The sequence below is a fragment of the Rhinopithecus bieti genome, unplaced genomic scaffold, assembly GCF_001698545.2.
Source record: "Rhinopithecus bieti isolate Rb0 unplaced genomic scaffold, ASM169854v2 scaffold_3763, whole genome shotgun sequence".
Taxonomy (NCBI): domain Eukaryota; kingdom Metazoa; phylum Chordata; class Mammalia; order Primates; family Cercopithecidae; genus Rhinopithecus; species Rhinopithecus bieti.
The window spans coordinates 63,254-78,801 of NW_016804379.1; the positions used below are offsets into that span (position 1 = coordinate 63,254).

The 15,548-nt window shown below is 37.1% G+C and overlaps 2 pseudogenes across 1 annotated transcript; both read right to left on the reverse strand.

The window, feature by feature from the left end:
- Positions 1–200: 200 nt before the first annotated feature.
- LOC108526728 (60S ribosomal protein L29 pseudogene) lies at positions 201–769 on the reverse strand (annotated as a pseudogene).
- Positions 770–9,245: 8,476 nt separating this feature from the next.
- LOC108526729 (60S ribosomal protein L31 pseudogene) lies at positions 9,246–9,696 on the reverse strand (annotated as a pseudogene). The gene has a single exon (XR_001884595.1). The product of XR_001884595.1 is annotated as a 60S ribosomal protein L31 pseudogene (transcript).
- Between the last annotated feature and the right edge of the window lie 5,852 nt (positions 9,697–15,548).

Genomic DNA, 15,548 nt, shown 5'->3' on the forward strand with positions numbered 1-15,548 from the left:
CACAAGAGAATTAACTTGACCCTAACTGTAGAGTCCCATGCATTGATCTGAAGTACTCATTCTTAGTCTCTCACCAGGGAGGCATATAAGTGTTTTGGGGGCAGCATGTAAAAATTTGAAAAAGTATAATCACTATTGAAACTTAAGTTTTTAATTGAGGAAAAAACATATTATTATTATTATTATTTTCCTGCCTCAGGTTTATTTGTACAAATTACACAGGAAGGCACCAGCCCCATGCTGACGGCAGCCCAGGGTGGGTCACACCAATCCTTCTGTCTTCATGTTGGCAGACAGAGATCTCTACTCTGAAGTCTTTGTAGGGGCCTGGGCATCTTTGGGAGCCTGAGCTGGAACTGAAGCTGGAGCTGCAGCCTGGGCCTTGGTTTGATCCTTGGCTTTGGCCTTTGGCCCACACAACCTGAGCCCCTTGGCAATGAGGGTCCAAGTATGCTTCCCAAGCTTGGCGTGGGTAATGTAGGCAAGTTGATTGAGCTTGTGGCTGACACCCTTTGGCATCTTGGGCTTAAACTCCTTTGGCTTAATGAGGGCCTTGATAGCCTCAGCAAGTGCACTCATGGCCTTGGCATTGTTAGCCTGCATCTTCTTTAGGCCCTTCTTGTTGCACTTCTTGGAAAAGTCCATGTTCCTCAGGAACTTGGGGTCCACCCCTTAAGAGATTCATATTTTGCGATCAGGGTTTCTTGATGCCATTTCTGTGCCATTTTCAGGAATGGTTGTGTGTGGTGTGGTTCTTGGACTTGGCCATGTCTGCACTTTAACACCCAGCTCCCAAAGCACCTGGAACACGAAGGGACCATATTATTTTTATAATGTAAGCTTCTGAGGGAAAAACCCAATGAAATCATTTTGGCTGGCAAGACCACACCAACACAAGACTGCATTATTTACGTGTCAGTGATTTTCATGGACAATCAGAAATAAGTGGCAACTTATCCGTGATTTCTATTACTGACTACCTATTCCATTTTCCTTTGCATCTAGCCAGACCCGCAGTTGGGTAGGGATTTTATCTGGTGATGAGACCCTAACCTTTATTCCCCTGTGATACTGTCTTTATGTGATTATTGTAATTTTCTATTAACATTCAGTGGGTCCACATTGGTGCTGGCAAAAGTTTGGTAGGCAGGGAAAACAAATCTAAATAGATAACAACTCTATGCTAGTGAGGATAAATTTTTTCCCTATCCATGCAGAATGGTATTCAATGTAATCAACTTGCTACCAGCTAGTGGAGTGGTGCTTGTTGTATGAGACCATATTGGGTATTGGGGCTAAACATAGTAATTGGCAAATTGGATTTTCAGCTGTGGTAGTAGCTGTGTCAGATTCCATAAGAAGTCCCTGTTGCAGACATTTTTGCCTTGCTTCTAAGTCAGTCACTATGGCTAGTTTGCTTTTTTAAGACCACTGAACAAACTCTAGGGTGGTTGTAGAAGGAGACTAACTGATACTTAAATTATGCATCATCCAAGAGACTCACCTAACACATAAGGACTCACAAAAAACTTAAGGTAAAGGGGTGGAAAAAGACATTCCATGAAAATGAACCCCAAAAGCAAGCAGGGGTAGCTATTCTTATATCAGACAAAACAAACTTTAAAGCAACAGCAGTTAAAAAAGACAAAGAGGGAGATTATATGATAAAAGGCCTTGTCCAATAGGAAAATATCACTGTCCTAAATATATATGCACCTAATACTGGAGCTCCCAAATATGTAAAACAATTACTACTAGACCTAAGAAATGAGATAGACAGCAACACAATAATAATGGGGGACTTCAATACTCCACTGACAGCACTGGACAGGTCATCAAGACACAAAGTCAACAAAGAAATAATGGATTTCAACTGTACCCTGGAACAAATGGACTTAACAGATATTTACAGAATATTCTATCCAACAACCACAGAATATACATTCTACTCATCGGCACGTGGAACTTTCTCCAAGATAGACCATATGATAGGCCACAAAGTCTCAATAAATTTAAGAAAATTGAAATGATATCAAGTTCTCTCTCAGACCACAGTGGAATAAAATTGGAAATCAACTCCAAAAGGAACCTTCAAAACCATGCAAATACATGGAAATTAAGTAACTTGTTCCTGAATGATCATTGGGTCAACAGTGAAATCAAGATGGAAATTAGAAAATTATTTGAACTGAACAATAACCATGACACAATCTATCAAAACCTCTGACATACAGCAAAGGTGATTGCTAAGAGGAAAGTTGATAGCCTTAAATGCCTTCATCAAAAAGTCTGAAAGAGCACCAATAGGTAATCCAAGGTCATACTTAAAGGAAATAGAGAAACAAGAACAAACCAAACCCAAACCTAGCAAAGAAAAGAAATAACCAAGATCAGAGAAGAGCCAAATGAAACTGAAACAAGCAAACAAACACAATACAAAAGATAAACAACAAAAAAAGGCTGGTTCTTTGGAAATATAAATAAAATTGGTAGACCGTTAGTGAGATTAACCAAGAAAAGAGGATAGAAGATCCAAATAAGCTCAATTAGAAACAAAACAGGAGCTAGTACAACCAACACCACAGAAAGACAAAGGTCATTCAAGGCTACTATGAACACCTTTATGTGCATAAACTAGAAAACCAAAAGAAGACGGGTAAATTCCTGGAAAGATACAGCCCTCCTAACTTAAATCAGATAGAATTAAAAACCCTGAACAAATTAATAACAGCAAGTGAGATTGAAATGGTAATAAAAAAATTACCAACAACAAAAAAAGTCCAAGACCAGACAAATTCACAGCTGAATTCTATCATACATTCAAAGAAGAATGGGTACCAATCCTGTTGATGGTATTCCACAAGATAGAGAAAGAGGGAATCCTCCCCAAATCATTCTATGAAGCCAATGTTACCCTGTTACCAAAACCAGGAAAGGACATAACAAAAAAAAAAAAAGAAAAAGAAAAAAGAAAACTACAGACCAATATTCCTGATGAATATTGATGCAAAAATCCTTAACAAAATACTAGCTAACCAAATCCAACATCATATCAGAAAGATAATATATCATGATCAAGCGGGTTTCATATTAGGGTTGCAGGGGTGGTTTAACACATACAAGTCAATAAACAAATAAATAAACAAAAGTAAAAACAAAAATCACGTGATCATCTCAATAGACACAGAAAAAACACTTGGCAAAATCCAGCATCCCTTCATGATTAAAACCCTAGCAAAATTGGCAAACAGGCGACATACCACAGTATAATAAAAGCCATCTATGACAAGTCCACAGCCAACATAAATAATGAATGGGAAAATTTGAAAGTATTCCCTCTGAGAACTAGAACAAGACAGGATTCCCAGTCTTACCACTTCTATTCAGCATAGTACTGAAAGTCCTACCCAGAGCAATCAGACAAGAGAAAGAAAGAAAGGGCATCCAAATCAGTAAAGAGAAAATCAAACTGTTGCTGTTTGCTGATGATACAATTGGATACCCAGAAAATGCTAAAGACTCCTCCCAAAAGCTCCTAGAACTGATAAATGAATTTGACGAAGTTTCAGGATAAAAAATTAACATACACAAATCAGTAGCTCTGCTATACACCACCAGTGACCCAGCTGAGAATCAAATTAAGAACTCAAATCCTTTTACAATAGCTGCAAAAAAAAAAAAAAAAAAAACTTACAAATATACCTAGCCAAGGAGATGAAAGACCTCTAAAGGATAACTATGAAACACTGCTGAAAGAAATCATAGATGACACACAAAAAAATGGAAACACATCCCATGCTCATAGATGGGTAGACTCAATATTGTGAAAATGACCATACTGCCAAAAAACAATCTACAAATTCAATGCAATTTGTATCAAAAGGCCACCATCATTCTTCACAGAACTAGAAAAAAAAAAACAAAATTCACATGGAACCCAAAAAGGGCCCACATAGCCAAAGCAAAACTAAGCAAAAAGAACAAATCTGGAGGCATCACATTACCTGATTTCAAACTATACTTTAAGGCTATAGTCACCCAAACAGTATGGTACTGGTATTTAAATAGGCACATAGACCAGTGGAATAGAATAGAGAACCCAGAAATAAACCCAAATACTTACAGATAACTGATCTTCAAGAAGCAAACAAAAACATAAAGTGGGGAGAGGACGCCTTATTCAATGAAAGGTACTGGGATAATTGGCAAGCTACATGTAGGAGAATGAAACTGGATCCTTATATCTCATCTTATACAAAAATCAACTCAAGATGGATCAAGAACTTAAATCTAAGACCTGAAACTATAAAAATTCTAGAAGATAACATTGGAAAAACCCTTCTAGATATCAGCCTAGGCAAAGACTTCATGACCAAGAACCCAAAAGCAAATGCAACAAAAACAAAGATAAATAGGTAGGACTTAATTAAACTAAATAACTTCTGCATGGCAAAAGGAACAGTCAGCAGAGTAAACAGACAACCCACAGAGTGGGAGAAAATCTTCACAATGTATACATCTGACAAAGGACTAATATCCAGAATCTATAAGGAACTCAAGCAAATTAGCAAGAAAAAACAAACAATCCCATCAAAAAGTGGGCTAAGGAACATGAATAGGCAATTCTCAAAAGAAGACGTACTAATGGCCAACAAACATGAAAAAATGCTCAACATCACTAATGATCAGAGAAATGCAAATCAAAACCACAATGCAATACTACCTTACTCTTGCAAGAATGGCCATAATAAAAAAATAAAAAAATGATGGATGTTGGCATGGATGTGGTGAAAAGGGAACACTTCTACCCTGCTGGTGGGTGTAAACTAGTACAATCACTATAGAAAACAGTGTGAAGATTCCTTAAGGAACTAAAAGTAGAAATACTAATTGAAACAACAATCCTACTACTGGGTGTCTACCCAGAGGAAAATAAGTCATTATACAAAAAAGACACTTGCACACATATGCTTATAGCAGCACAATTCACAATTGCAAAGATATGGAACCAGCCCAAATGTACATCAATCAATGAGTGGATAAAGAAACTGTGGTTATATACATACCATGGAATACTACTCAGCCATAAAAATGAATGAATTAATGGCATTCACACCAACCTGGATGGAATTGCAGACTATTATTCTAAGTGAAATAACTCAGTAATGGAAAACCAAACTTTGTTATGTTCTCACTCTTAAGTGGGAGCTAAGCAATGAAGATGCAAAGTCATAAGAATGAAACAATGGACTTTGGGGATGCATGGGAAAGGGCGGGAGGTGGGTGAGGGATAAAAGACTACAAATTGCATTCAGTGTATACTGCTCTGGTGATGAATGCACCAAAATCCCACAAATCACCACTAAAGAACTTACTCATCAAACCAAATACCACCAGTTTCTGCAAAACCTGTGGAAATTTAAAAGTTAAAAAAAAAAGACTTGAACCAGGCAAAATGGCACACATTAGCCTCTACCATGGTGCTTTGCAACACTGCAAGGTGAAAAAATGTTCATTCCAGCCCAATCTTGTATGTGAGGAAACTTTAAAACTTTAAAACAAAATTGAATGCTATCTTATGGGCATTGTTATGAGGGAGAAATGAGTACATTGGGTAAATTAACTGTATTATGATGTTTGTGGTCCACATGCAGGCGCAATTTGATTGTGTGAGGAGACAAAAGAGGGTTCCTCAGGATGACTAACACATCTTTTTAAACATACATTAGAGAGAAGTGCACAGAGTGCTCATATCACATTTGAAATGTTCTATTGTTCCGTCCATTTTTCATTACTCTGAAATGATTACTGCAAAAATTCCTAAATTGGATGCTTTTCAGAGAGATTAAAGACCGTAAGCACAGTCTTCCAGCTGTGCAAAAAAGAGTGTGCTTCTGCAGATGAATGGAGAGCCTTAGCAACTTCACCGTGGGCTCTGCACAGCATGTGGAGAAACCCGAGGCCCATTGGGAAGTGTCAGCCTTGCTCCATCCATGAGCTTGGAGGGACCTCAGTTGGCTTTTTGTAGCATATCTGCCCTGAGCTGATCACCATCTGCTTGGCATTATTTAATTATTTAAAACCTCTTAAATACATTTCATTAGGGCCTGAGTCTCCATAATGCCAGGACAAGGAGGCAGAGGTCTTCTGAAGAAACCCAGACAGAAACCTTGCACAGTTGCAAAGGAGGAAGAAAAGTCAAATACAGGCGTTTCCAAATACTGAGCGGTCTTGCTTCCAAGACTATCCGGGAATTTATAGTTCTTTGATTAAAGGTCAGTACTCATTTGAAACAAAACAACAACAACAACAAATGGATCATCTTACTTGATTTGAAGAATATTCTCCATGGAGGAGAATTTTGTTTGAGTACTTACATCACATGAGACACAAGTATACTCTGGGACCATTGCCAAAAGTTTGTATACATAGCTCTTCTCTAAGACTCTTTGTCAACAATTTTCCTGTTTTGCTTCTTTAAGGAACCTGCTAGTAGATGTAGATGTTTACCTAAGAACATTTCTCCTTTCATCCTGATCACAAATTAAAGCATTTCACATTTGTCCCACTGGAAGAATTTTAGTTTTCACTGTCTTTCAGAGCCACCACTGTTGCATTGTAAAAGTGCATTTCTATCTATGTCATGATAAGCCTTCTGTAAATAAGACTCAAAATACGGTCCTAGACAACGTTTTATAAGGCTATGGATGTGGGAGAAGGTAGAATGTCACTGTGTGGCTGGAGTAGACATGTTAGGAGTGTGAGCTACTTGCTTGTCCAACCTGGGAACTGCAACGGTCAGATCTTGAATATGTTTACTTCCACTAGATGATGGACTGCCTGTGGGTATGCTCAACTTAATGATAGGTGGATTAGAAACATCCAGTTCATTATGAATATATCAATTTCTGTGGCCACTTGGTCTACTGCAGTCATGCATTAAGCATCTTATAACCTCTTCCAACCCTAGTAATTTTACAGTTATGCATTCAGTTTCTTGTCTTTTTGTGTTTCTCTTAAAATTCTAATATGCAAACTTTCTTTAACAAAGTATATAATTAATCACTCTCTCTTCCCTCCATTGGAAAAATACAGGAGCCCTGAAACACTGGAACTCTAATCACCATCATTCTATCTTAAATGTCAACCTTACTTATTTTAGTTTGAACTTGTTTTTGTACTTCTTAAGGTAATAACTATTGTGATTATATTATAACATTTGGCAGTTTGCTTGGAATTACTGATTTTTTTCAGTCTCTTTGCTCACACTTCCTTCTTTATAGATTGAGATTCTTTCTTACTAAGGCAGATACTTCCAAGTTCACTAGTAAGTATCTGTTAATGGTAAACTCATACAATATGGATCTGAAAACATTTAATTCATTATCATTCTTAAATGGTAGTTTAACTGGACATGGAATTCTGTCAACAGCAAATTGAGAGTTACTTTATCTCAGCACTGAATATATTGTTTCATTATTTTTTGATTTTTTTTTATTATACTTTAAGTTCTAGGGTACATGTGCATAACGTGCAGGCTTGTTACATATGTATACTTGTGCCATGTTGGTGTGCTGCACCCATCAACTCGTCAGCACCCATCAATTCATTATTTATATCATGTATAACTCCCAATGCAATCCCTCCCCCCTCCCCCCTCCCCATGATAGGCCCCAGTGTGTGATGTTCCCCTTCCCGAGTCCAAGTGATCTCATTGTTCAGTTCCCACCTATGAGTGAGAACATGCGGTGTTTGGTTTTCTGTTCTTGTGATAGTTTGCTAAGAATGATGGTTTCCAGCTGCATCCATGTCCCTACAAAGGACGCAAACTCATCCTTTTTTATGGCTGCATAGTATTCCATGGTGTATATGTGCCACATTTTCTTAATCCAGTCTGTCACAGATGGACATTTGGGTTGATTCCAAGTCTTTGCTATTGTGAATAGTGCCGCAATAAACATACGTGTGCATGTGTCTTTGTAGTAGAATAATTTATAATCCTTTGGGTATATACCCAGTAGTGGGATGGCTGGGTCATATGGTACATCTAGTTCTAGATCCTTGAGGAATTGCCATACTGTTTTCCATAATGGTTGAACTAGTTTACAATCCCACCAACAGTGTAAAAGTGTTCCTATTTCTCCACATCCTCTCCAACACCTGTTGTTTCCTGACTTTTTAATGATTGCCATTCTAACTGGTGTGAGATGGTATCTCATTGTGGTTTTGATTTGCATTTCTCTGATGGCGAGTGATGATGAGCATTTTTTCATGTGTCTGTTGGCTGTATGAATGTCTTCTTTTGAGAAATGTCTGTTCATATCCTTTGCCCACTTTTTGATGGGGTTGTTTGTTTTTTTCTTGTATATTTGTTTGAGTTCTTTGTAGATTCTGGATATTAGCCCTTTGTCAGATGAGTAGATTGCAAAAATTTTCTCCCATTCTGTAGGTTGCCTGTTCACTCTGATGGTAGTTTCTTTTGCTGTGCAGAAGCTCTTTAGTTTAATTAGATCCCATTTGTCAATTTTGGCTTTTGCTGCCGTTGCTTTTGGTGTTTTAGACATGAAGTCCTTGCCCATGCCTATGTCCTGAATGGTACTACCTAGATTTTCTTCTAGGGTTTTTATGGTATTAGGTCTAACATTTAAGTCTCTAATCCATCTTGAATTAATCTTCGTATAAGGAGTAAGGAAAGGATCCAGTTTCAGCTTTCTACTTATGGCTAGCCAATTTTCCCAGCACCATTTATTAAATAGGGAATCCTTTCCCCATTTCTTGTTTCTCTCAGGTTTGTCAAAGATCAGATGGCTGTAGATGTGTGGTATTATTTCTGAGGACTCTGTTCTGTTCCATTGGTCTATATCTCTGTTTTGGTACCAGTACCATGCTGTTTTGGTTACTGTAGCCTTGTAGTATAGTTTGAAGTCAGGTAGCGTGACGCCTCCAGCTTTGTCCTTTTGACTTAGGATTGTCTTGGCAATGCGGGCTCTTTTTTGGTTCCATATGAACTTTAAAGCAGTTTTTTCCAATTCTGTGAAGAAACTCATTGGTAGCTTGATGGGGATGGCATTGAATCTATAAATAACCTTGGGCAGTATGGCCATTTTCACGATATTGATTCTTCCTATCCATGAGCATGGTATGTTCTTCCATTTGTTTGTGTCCTCTTTGATTTCACTGAGCAGTGGTTTGTAGTTCTCCTTGAAGAGGTCCTTGACATCCCTTGTAAGTTGGATTCCTAGGTATTTTTTTTTCAATTTTATAACTTTATTTGATATATTTGATGATCAGCGATTAGTTCTCATCCACATTGACTGTCTGTAGATTTTTGAAAGTGGTAACAGGTACATAGGTAACCAAAGTATAGAGCTTATTTGGTGAATCTTCATCCTCATTACGTTTTCTGGACAGCTGCACACGGATTCGGTATGGGACATTCCTTATTCCTTTGGCCCAGACAGCTTTGTTGAGCCTGGTATCAATGCGTACATCTGGAGTTCCCATCTCCTTCATGGCAAATTTCCGAATCTCTTTGAGTGCCCGAGGGGCACGCTTCTTGAAGCCCACTCCATGGATGCGCTTGTCAATGTTGATGGTGTATTCTCGGGTCACCACCTTGTTGATGGCAGAACGGCCCTTTTTCTTCTCGCCACCCTTCTTTGGGGGAACCATTCTGCCGGGTCCAAGTGAGAAAAAAGGTATTTTTTGATTTCTATTGTTACCATTGAATGTATCGAGACCAGACCCAGACTATGCATTATTTCTTTGTAGATAATGTGCTGCTTCTCTCCAGATGTCTGTAATATTTTCTTTATATCTCACTGTTCTACCATTTTACTATGTTGTCTAGGTGTGAGCTTATTTTTTTATCCTACTTAGGACTGTTTGGTTTTGAAATTTCACAATTCTTTTATCAAGGCTAAAAATTTCAGATATTACCTCTTCCAATAACTTATCTCCTTCAGAAAACTTTTTCAGATATGTGTTAAGTCTTCTCATTTTATCCTCCATGTCTCTTTATTTCTCATTCATATTTTCCATCTATTTACCTGTCAATACAGCATTCTTGGTAATTTTTTAAAGATATATGTTCCAGTTAATTAATTTTCCTTATGCTTTTATCTACATTCCAACTTAACACATCTACTATTGCAATTTCAATGGATATAGTTTTCATTTCAGGTATTTTCCCTCCAAAACTTCCTGTTCTATATTTAGTGTGTATATATATATGTATATATATTTAGTTTTTCTTTCTGTAGTCATTTTAAACATTTTTATTTGGTAGCCTCTGTCTTATTGTTCAATTATAAACTGGTGGGGGGTATAATCCTAATATTTTTATGTCTGCTTTCTCTGGCTCATGGTGAAATTCCCCATCTATTTTGTAACTTTGGATTGTAAGCTCCTATTCAGTGGGGCTTCAGTTGTGAGAATTTTGTAGAACCTGATTTGAAGGTATGTCTCCTTAGAGAATTTTTGAGTTTGCTTTTGTCAGGTGCTTTTGGAGTATTGCCAGTCTTGACCAAGGCTAAAGTTAATTATGCCTAAAAGATTCCTGGACAGGACCTAGTTACAAAACAAATGATGTTTTTAAAAGCAGAATAATTACCTGTTTTAGAAAGTGAAGAGGGATCAGCTTTACTTCAAAACTCTAGATATCTTTAGTGTGATTCTCCTGTTTTGATTTCCCTCAGGATACATACAATATTCCAGTCTACTGCAGGTGTTGTGATTCCCATAAGTTTTTTTTTTTTTTGTCATATAAGGGCAGAGTGATAGATCTATTTATACAATATCCTAGACCAGCCAAAGAGTCGTCTCTTGACCTGTGTCTCATTTAACACTGGGTCACAGACACAAGTGTAAATGTGGTATATATTGCCTCCAAAATTCAAGGGTTCAACAAGTACCAAGTCTAGCCCCTATTTACTAGACCTAGAAGTTTCTTTTAATGTAATAAAATCAAGTTGTTTTGAGAAGTGTCTGTTTATGTCCTTTGCCCGTGTTTTAATGGGGTTGTTTTTTTTCTTGTGAATTTGTTTAAGTTCCCTGTAGATTCTAGATATTAGCCCTTTGTCAGATGGATAGATTGCAAAATTTTTCTCCCATTCTGTAGGTTGTCTCTTTACTCTGATGATCGTTTCTTTTGCTGTGCAGAAGCTCTTTAGTTTAATTAGATTCCTTTGGTCAATTTTTGCTTTTGCTGTCATTGCTTTTGACATTTTCATCATGAAATATTTGTCCGTGCCTATGTCCTGAATGATATTGCCTAGATTTTCTTCTAGGATTTTTATAGCTTTGGCTTTTACATTTAAGTCTTTAATATATCTTGAGTTAATTTTTGTGTAAGGTATAAGGAAGAGGTCCAGTTTCTATTTTCTTCATATGCCTAGCCAGTTCTCCCAGCACCATTTATTAAATAGGAAATCCTTTCCCCATTGCTTTTGTCAGGTATGTCAAAGATCAGATGTTTATTGTGGATGTGTTTCTTATTTCTGAGACCTCTATTCTGTTCCATTGGTCTATGTGTCTGTTTTTGTACCATTACCATGCTGTTTTGGTTACTGTAGCCTTGTAGTATAGTTTGAAGTGGGGTATTCTGATGCCTCCAGCTTTGTTATTTTTGCTTAGGAGTGTCTTGGCTCTGTGGACTATTTTTTGGTTCCACTTGAATTTTAAAGTAGTTTTTTCTAATTCTGTGAAGAATGTCAATGGTAGTTTAATGGGAATAGCATTGAATCTGCTGGGCAATAGAGCAATTTCACAATATTGATTCTTCCTATCCATGAGGATGAAATGTTTTTCCATTTGTTTGTGTGCTCTCTGATTTCCTTGAGCAGTGGTTTATAGTTCTCCTTGAAGAGGTCCTTCCCTTTCCTTGTTAGCTTTATTCCTAGGTATTTTATTCTCTTTGTAGCAATAGTGAATGGAAGTTCATTCATGATTTGGCTCTCTGTTTGTCTGTTGTTGGTGTATAGAAATGATTGTGGTTTCTGCATATTGATTTTGTATCCTGAGACTTTGCTGAAGTTGCTTAGTTGCTTTGCTGAAGTTGCTTAAGAAGCTTTTGGGCTGAGTCAATGGGGTTTTCTAGATGTAGGATCATGTCATCTGCAAACAGAGACAGTTTAACTTCCTCTGTTCCTATTTGAATATCTTTCTCTTTCCTTATTTCCCTGGCCAGAACTTCCAAAACTATGTTGAAATGGAGTGGTGAGAAAGGGCATCCTTGTCTTGTGCCTGTTTTCAAGGGGAATGCTTCCAGCTTTTGCCCATTCAGTATGATATTGGCTATGGGCCTGTCATAAATGGCTCTTATTATTTTGAGGTATGCTCCATCAATACCTAGTTTACTGAGAGTTTCTTTTTAACATGAAGGGATGTTGAATTTTATCAAAGGCCTTTTCTTCATCTATTGAGATGATCATGTGATTTTTGTCTTTAGTTCTGTTTATGTGATGAATCACATTTATTGATTTGCATATGTTGGACCAACCTTGCATCCAGGGAATGAAGCCAGCTTGACTGTGGTGGATAAGCTTTTTGATGCACTGCTGGATTTGGTTTGCCAGTATTTTATTGAGAACTTTTACATCAGTGTTCATCAGGGATATTGGTCTGAAGTTTTATTTTTTGTTGTTGTATTTCTGCCAGGTTTTGATATCAAGATGATGCTGGCCTCATAAAATGAGTTAGGAAGGAGTCTTTCCTTTTCAATTATTTGGAATAGTTTCAGAAGAAATGGTATCAACTCCTCTTTGTACCTCTTGTAGAATACAGCTGTAAATCTGTCTGTTCCTGGGTTTTTTTTTTTTTTTTGGTTTCAGAATCTGTTATTGGTCTATCCAGGGATTCAACTTCTTCCTGGTTCAATCTTGGAAGAGTATATGTGTCCAGAATTTATGTGTTCATTTCTTCTAGATTTTCTAGTTTATTTGCTTAGAGGTGTTTATTGTATCCTCTAATGGTTGTTTTGTACTTCTGTGGGGTCAGTGGTGATATTCCCTTTATTGTTTTTTATTGTGTCTACTATGTAGCCAACAAACATATGAAAAAAAGCTCAACATCACTGATCATTAGAGAAATGAGCATCAAAACTACATTGAGATGCCATCTCACTCCAGTCAGTATGGTGATTATTAAAAAGTCAAGACACAAAAGATGCTGGCGAAGCTGTGGAGAAACAGGAACACTTTTACAGTGTTTGTGGGAATGTAAATTAGTTCAACCATTGTGGAAGACAGTGTGGTGATTTATCAAAGACCTAGAACCAGAAATACCATTTGACCCAGGAGTGCCATTACTGGGTATATACCCAAAGGAATATAAATCATTCTATTATGAAGATACAGGTACATGTATGTTCATTGCAACACTATTTAAAATAGCAAAGACATGGAATCAACCCAAATCCCCATCAATGATAGACTGAATAAAGAAAATGTAGCACATATACACCATGGAATACTATACAACCATAAAAAGGAAAGAAATTGTGTCCTTTGCAGGGACATGAATATAGCTGGAAGCCATTATCCTCAGCAAACTAACACAAAAACAGAAAACCAAACACCACATGTTTTCACTTATAAGTGGGAGCTGAACAATGAGAACACATAGACCCAGAAAGGGGAACAACACACACTGGGGTCTGTTGGAGTGGGGAGGGGTGGGTAAAGGTGGGGAGAGTATCAGAATAAATATCTAATGTGTGCAGGGTTTAATGTGTGCAGGTGTTGTGTTGATCTGTGCAGCAAACCACCATGGCACACGTTTACCTATGTAACAGACTTGCAAGTCCTGAACGTGTATTCCAGAACTTAAAATAAAATAAAATGAAATTAAAAAGAAAATAAAGTTGTTTGGTCTTAGTAACAGTAATGAAGATCTCTGTGGATAGAGATTTCTAAACTTTCTCAGTCTTAGTGTCCGTAGTGTCTCAGTAATTTTTTTTGGTGCCTCTGGGTCAAATTAAGTAACCAAAAGTTCCATTTATTAAGTAGTTGGGCTAAAACAACTTCATATATATTTATGTCCTAATAACTTGTTGATTATATAAAAGAAATATGCATAAAATGGACAAAAAATATTTTCGTTTTATTCTTAAATAACTTCAACTACTTACCAAAGGGATGTGTACATGAAGAACACAGGACACACAGATTGAAGGAAAAGAGTACATTTTTGTTTTATCTTTAAATAATTTTAATTTCTTACTTGTGGAATATATATACCTGTTAGGCACTACTTAACTTTTTAAATCTGGGAATCACATTAAAACTACCACCCTCGTTTTCTATTCAACATTAATTTTCATGTCAGTATCTGCTTTTTACCACAGCAGCCACCAAAACCCTGTTTTTCAAAGATATGATGTTACTGAAAGGAATGTAGCATGGTCTAAAGTGGAAATTGTAACTATCTTGAGCTAGTGGTACATGCAGTATATTTCACTGTGTTTTCCTTGAACATTTACAAGATATTGGGCCACTTCTGTGACTTTGCTGCAGAGCTTTGGGCATCTTAGTTTATGGTTTGAGAACTGCGGCTTTTGAGTGAGATCATTCTAATTACCATACTGACCCAAGTAATCTATTTTGGTAATAATGTATACCTTATATCTGGTGGTGAAGTTCCACCTTGAATCTTTCAACCCATGTTGAAATCACTGAGCTCATTTCAACCTCAGCATCTCTCACCTACAGAGAACAACTTGGACACTTTATAAAGATGCTGGGATTTCTTTCACCAATATATTTTTGAAGGCTTTAGTAATGGGAGTATTTTGAGGATCCTTTCAGAGGTCATAGTTGGGTATGAGGGTCAGTGGATGATAAAATTCACTTCAACAGTCTTTCAGTGTCTCTGGATGACTTTCTTAATAACATTCCAAGAAATTTATGGAATGTCAACTTTATTTCCTGTGGCCAATGTTGAATGTAGAAGTAAGTCAGTTAGGAAAGAAACCAACCCAAATGCCCATCAATGATAGACTGGATAAAGAAAATGTGGCACATATACACCATGGAACACTATGCAGCCATCAAAAAGAATGAGGTCATGTCCTTTGTAGGGACATGAATGAAGCTAGAAGCCATCATTCTCAGCAAACTAACACAAGAACAGAAAACCAAACACTGCGTGTTCTCACTCATAAGTGGGAGTTGAACAATGAGAACACATGGAGGGGAACATCACACACTGGGGCCTGTTGGGGGGTGGAGGGCAAGGGTAGGGAGAGCATTAGGACAAATACCTAATGTATATGGGTCTTAAAACCTAGATGATGGGTTGATAGGTGCAGTAAACCACCATTGCACGTGTATATCCATGTAACAAACCTGCACATTTTGCACATGTATCCCAGAACTTAAAGTAAAAAAAAATAATAAAAATAAAGAAAAGAAAACAATACGATCCAGCAGCTTGAACTAGTGTATTAACTTTAAAAAATGTGTTCATTGTACCTATATTAATAAATTCAGTTGATTAAATTGCAGTGCCTTTCTTTTTTTTTTTTTTTTTTTTTTTTTTTTTTTTTTTTT